The 6,149-nt window shown below is 31.1% G+C and overlaps 1 long non-coding RNA gene across 2 annotated transcripts; it reads left to right on the plus strand.

Moving 5' to 3' along the window:
- Positions 1-2,235: 2,235 nt before the first annotated feature.
- Positions 2,236-4,305, plus strand: LOC112727259 (uncharacterized). Of its 2 annotated transcripts, none has more exons than XR_011868450.1 (3): positions 2,236-3,078; positions 3,416-3,678; positions 4,077-4,305. It is a non-coding gene; the product is annotated as an uncharacterized lncRNA (long non-coding RNA). The 2 variants fall into 2 exon arrangements; XR_011868449.1 differs by having other exon boundaries at positions 2,284-3,320.
- Positions 4,306-6,149: the final 1,844 nt, after the last annotated feature.

Consider the following 6,149-nt stretch of genomic DNA (forward strand, 5'->3'; position numbering starts at 1 on the left):
TTGAACGATAGTGATATCGATTCTGAGAGCTATTATCCATGATAATGAAAATGTCTTTTTCGCCCTTGAACATGTATTGTTCTAATGCAATGTATACATGTAATGTATCTCATAATCTATACATCAAGTTTGCTACGATGCATTCTCTCTTCTTGTAGTTGTTTATTCTGTTCGGTCAGACTTCGATTTTAATATAGATGTTAGAGATATAACTATTCATGTTATATTTTTTATCAATTTAAATTTTTGAAATAAGTGATATTACGACGAATATAATAACTATCTCAGATAAAATAATAAAAATTGTAAAGAAAATTAAACTTCCTAAATTTTACTCAATTAATTTTCTGATGAGAGATACATTTGTTGAGTTGTAATATAGAACAAATACTAGTATATTATTGTAACTTTATCGTTCGTGTGTATATATATATATATCATCATTTTTAGCAAATTTATGTTGAGTATTTAATATTTATTGTCTTGCATGATAATTTATTATGGTATTTGAATAGTAACTTTGTAATTCACTAAACAACTAAATTAGTCATTAAATTAGAGAAATCATCTATAGAATATAAGAAGAATTTTGATAAGATATTTTAGATTTTTCAAATAACATAAATGAAAATTATCTGAGAAGTGCTAGGTAAGAGTTTTTTAATTTACCAACTTTGATAAAAATAAAAAGAGTATAATAATCGCGTAGCAAGATGTCTTTAAATTTTGGATTTAGAAATAAAAAGAAAAACGATTGTAGACTTGTATTATTTTTTTATAAGATTTCAATTAATTTTTAAGTATTAAAAACATTATGTGTAATAAACTTATAATATCATTTAAATATAAACTTAAAAGTCAAATAAAAAAAAATCAAATATAAAATACCAACATCAAAATTTGCCATCAATCATCAAAATTCTCAAATACATAATCTAAGATCAAATAGCAACCCAATGACAAGAAGTCAAGAAGAATGAATTAGTCAAAAATAATGAATTCAATTGATTGATAGTAGGGGTGTTCAGATCCAAATCGGTCCAAAAAACTGCAAAACTGCACCGATCCAAACCGAAAATTGAAACAAGCCGCCCAATTTTGTATAATTTTTAGATTTTGGATCGGTTTTATTGAGATTCGGTTTGATTTGCAATTTTACTTTGTACAACTGAACCGAACCGCATATATTACATATTATTGATCGAAAATAGTGAATTTCGAGAAATATTATATTCGAAATCTAATGAGTTTGTATTTCAAAGAATAAAGCTTGTATGGAGAAGGGCTTTTGTCAAGGAACAAGAAATAAGAACCAATCGACGCACTTAGTCGACGAGATGGTCGAGGTGCTCAGTCGAAGAATGAAATTCTTTGGAGTGTACTTTAGCAGTTACACAGGTTATACAAAAAGAGCGGGAACAATTATTCAAGAATTGACGCACGTGGAAATTACATTTGAATCTAATTGGACAAAAATTTCTATAAATAAAGGAAAGATCAAAGGAACAAAGGTTCACTACAAGAAAGTATCAGAATAGTGACCGATTTTAGCGACCGAAAAGATCGGTTGCTAATAGCGACCGATATAAAATTTCCAGGACCAAATCAATATTAGTCGCTAAATCACATTCAGCGACCGATTTTAGCAACCAATAAATTCGGTCGCTAATAGCAACCGAATTAGCAACCGATAAGTTTTAAATATAACCAAAATGAAATCGGTCACTAAAATCGGTCGCTATTTTTTTATTTAGCGACCGATTTAGCAACCAAAACGGAAATAATGTCTTTGGAATTGTTGGTCACAAAAGCGGTCGCTATTTTTGTTTTAGCGACCGATTTTGCAACTGATAGTGAAATAGGGCGAACAACTGTTTGGTCACTAATTCAGTCGCTAAATTACTGGTCGCTAAATCGATTACTAAGTGTTAATTTAGCGACTGATTTTAGTGACTAACATAATCAGTCACTAATAGCCACTGAATTAGCAACCGACTAGTTTTATACAACTAGAATATATGGTCGCTAAAGTCGGTCGCTATTTTTTAATTTAGCGACCGAATTAGCAACCAAAACAAAGGAAGGAATGTCTTTGTGACTCTTGGTCACAAAATCGGTCGCTAATTTTTAATTTAGCGACCGATTTTGCAACCGATATATAAGTAAATAGAATAACGTGATTGGTTGCTAATTCGGTCGCTAAAGTTGTGGTCACTAAATCGGTTGCTAATTTTTAAAGTAGCGACCGATTTTATAAATTAATCCGTCACAAAAGAGGTCGTTAAGTTGAAAAAAAAAAGATAGTATCTAATTACCCAGCCTAACCCTAAGCCACCCCACTCCCCACCATTCTCATCTCCAATCTTCTACTCGTCGTCTTCTTCCTCCCACGGAAACCGCCGCCTCATCTCCTGCTTCCTCCACCCGCTCCGGCCAGGTTTGCCAGCTCACGGAGGAAGAAGCAAATCAGATTTGTTTTCAGGTTTTTTTTTTGTTCTCTGTTTTTGATTCTTCGTTCTTTGATCTGATCTTACAACCCTTCCAAGAGAGAGAAATCGAGTACTCCACACACACCCTGTTCTATCATATGAACCTCTCTCTCTAATACCATCGTAAAAGTCTTCCGATTAGGTTTTCGGACACAAATTGTGGAACCTTCTTGCATTTCACAAATCGTCGAAACCGAGTCGCTTCAGGATCCACCTCCCCCCGCCGACGACTACTCCGCCCTTGACAATTCCGGCAGTGACCTCGAAGAAGACGATAACCCACTCGCTTTCTATCTTTGAATTTTCTTCTGATTTTTTAGCTCTGATGTGCTTTAATTAATTGGCTTTCTTCTCTAATAAATTATGAAATTATAATTAGTTTAGCTAGTTCTTGTAATTGATAGTTTTGTTCCAATAATATCCAGGGCATTTATATTAGTCTAAATTTCTTTTAGCAAGGTGCATGTAGTTTAATTTTCACTTAGGAAAGAAGAGGAGAGATGGTAGGAGTGCTCTTCCTCAACCTTTGACTGTGATTCAACGCGTTCATATCAGCCAGCTAGTTGATAAATATGGAGATGATTACAAGGTTTGATATTGCTTTATATTTTCAGAACTAATTCAAACAAAGTAAGTTGGGTTAATAGTTTCTCTAAAAATAATTGTATATGCAAGGATTTCTTTAAATATCTAGAAACTAGACAATATAAAAAGAAATGAGGAAAGTTGCCTTTAGCGTGCGGAATGTGATAATGGCATATTCTTCAATTCCCCTGTGTCTGGGTTGGCCGGATCACACAAGTTGAAGAGCGAAAAGCAGCTTGTCTTGCAGCTAAGATAATGCCATTATAGAATCTTTTTATTTTATTTTTATTTTTTATGTTGGTTTAAAGTGGATTAATATATTAAGCTACTAATATTTTCAGGATTTTCTTACAAGACAGAAACGACCAAAATCTACAAGGATAATCAGGGTCATTTAAAGTTATGAACCACATTCATTTAAGTCTAATTTTGACTCTTGGCTATCAGGATCCTCTAATACTGGTGCTGAGGATGGAAGAGAAAAAGTTGCAGGTGGACATTGTTTCTTTTGAAGTAACAAGGAATCGGTGTCAAAGGAATGACAAAAAGTGCCCCAGTAAATGAGGAAATTTCACCTTTGCTTGGAGGAAGTGGAAAGTTGGAGGTGAATTAATAGATGGTTTTTAATTGGTATCTTGGCTTAATTTAATTAATATCAGAAAATAATATAAGTTGGCATAATTTAATCAATATCAAAAAACATTGTTGTGTAATTTCAGGTTTGGCAAATCAATATAATTTTTAAGCATTTAGCATTTAAAAAATATATATAAATGATTTAAGCATTTAGCAATAGCATTGTTCACCAAAATTCTACTAACTTGCAAATTAAAAACTACAACTAAGTCTTGATTAGAAAAATGTTTGTTTATGAAATATAATATAATTAAACTTGGATGGTTAGCTTGCTATTATTATAGCTACTTCATTGTTTAGTTTTGGAACCAACCCAAGATACAATTTTCTGTTTTTACTTCTTAGCTTCTTCTCTATCTTTTTTAGGAAAGAAGAAGAAAAAAGTGTTGACAAAGAGAACTAGTTGAAGTGAAATTAGATATATATGGTGTAGCAACGTCAAGCTTCCAAAGTCAGAAGATCAATGTAGATTTACAGGCTTAGTGTTGTAAGATATGAGTAATAAATGTACCATGAACCATGAATTTGGATTGTGGATTGTAAGCCATCAATGTATATTTGGATTGTGGATTATAAAATTTGATGTATTTATGAATTTTGTCTCTTTTAATTTCTATATTTCAATATAGATATTGTGGATATTTATGAATTTTGTCTCTTTTAATTTCTATATTTCGATATAGATATTGTGAATAACTAGTAAAAATCTATAATTAAAAAATTAGTAACAGTGACCGATTTAGTGACCGATTTTAGATTTTCATGTCAGACATCAGCGACCGATTTAGCGACCGATATTATTTGGTTAGGGGGTTGGTGACCTTGTTAACAAATTGGTCACTAAAATCGGTCGCTAACGTTTAGCGACCGAAGTTGGTCACTATTTTCTGATTACCGACCATGGTTTTAGCGACCACCCAAATCGGTCGCTAAATTGGTCGCTAATCCGGTAATTTCTTGTAGTGTTAGAGTTGCTAATGCTTCGTCATATATTTTTATTTCTCATAATCATTATGTTACTAATGTCTTATTAGTAGCTTATATATATTTATCCCCATCTATATTATTACTTATATTTTAATACATCTAGCTTTTGGTAATTATCCGTTTAAGATATTTATAACTTGAATCGTTGACTCAACAATCTTAATGTCTGACACCTAACCCCACCCTTGACACATAATCATCATTTAACACTTATAATCGTTCTATCCTCATGCATGACTGAACCATTTGGAAAAGAAAAGAGAGAGAGACCGTGAGTGAGGGAAGAAAGAACCCCATGGAACCGTGACCTTCAAGCTCCGATTTCATGAGTTTTGTAACTCTAATAAAAAATTTAATCCAATTAAAGTGTTCATTTTTTCTTCCTCTTCTCAATGACGCCACTTTTCATGGGAGGAAAACAAAAGTGAAGCCGCTAATCTTTCATGCAAGGTCTGACCAAGTGGAATTTGGTAGAGTAGTCGATTTTCGACATTTTCTTCTTCAATTTCTCATTTAGAAGCCTTCTCTGGAGTTTCGGTTGTCGTAGTTTTCGTACAGAAGTAGGGTTTGGTAATTCTATAATAATTAAATGTGTTCTGGATTGGTGATTGTTGGTTTGATGATTATTGATTGAAATTGAATGAGTTTATGCTTGATTTTTGTTAAAATTTTGATGATTAATGAGCTTTATGGTTCGGTCACAAAGAAAAGCCCACGACTGAGTTATTATTGATGAATTTGGGGCTGATATCAAGTACGATTTAATGAAAATTTTGATAATATTTGGTGGTTGGAAGGTTAAAGTAAACTCTGTAAATAATCGGTAATTAAAAAGTTCGAAAACGGATTAAAAATCAAGTATACATTTTAAAAGATCACAAGAAAGGGTTTTGGTTTTGAAAAGGAGTATTTTTTACCAATATAAAATTATTTTTGAGTATGAAAATGTAACTTGATAAAAGATCGAGATTAAAAATAGTAATTATATATATTTTGGAGTATTTTGGATAATAAGTAAAAATTCTAGGATAAACAGGATATTTTATAAAATTTTGAGGCTATTTTTGTAAATATTAAATTATGTAAAGTTAATTTAGTAATTTTATAAAAATTTTGGGTTAAAAATAAAAATAATTAAAAGCTTGCCGTTAAAACATCATTTCTGAAAGTTTAAAGATAACTCTTTAATAAACTAGTTTTTTATATCAAAATAAAAATATTAATATTAATACTCTTTTATTATTATTATTATACTCATACTAATTTAATTATTATTTATTTTATTAAAGATATTATTTTATTAAATAAGAAAAGAGAGGTAAAATAATTATAATCCCTAACAGCTTTAAAAAGACAAAGTTAAGTTAAGAATCTTATGATTCTCCTTTCATAAGACATTTAGGGAAAGACGAGAGAAGGGTGTGAAAATAATTTGAGATATTGAAAGCAAGA

Source organism: Arachis hypogaea, chromosome 12 (genome assembly GCF_003086295.3).
Source record: "Arachis hypogaea cultivar Tifrunner chromosome 12, arahy.Tifrunner.gnm2.J5K5, whole genome shotgun sequence".
Lineage (NCBI taxonomy): Eukaryota > Viridiplantae > Streptophyta > Magnoliopsida > Fabales > Fabaceae > Arachis > Arachis hypogaea.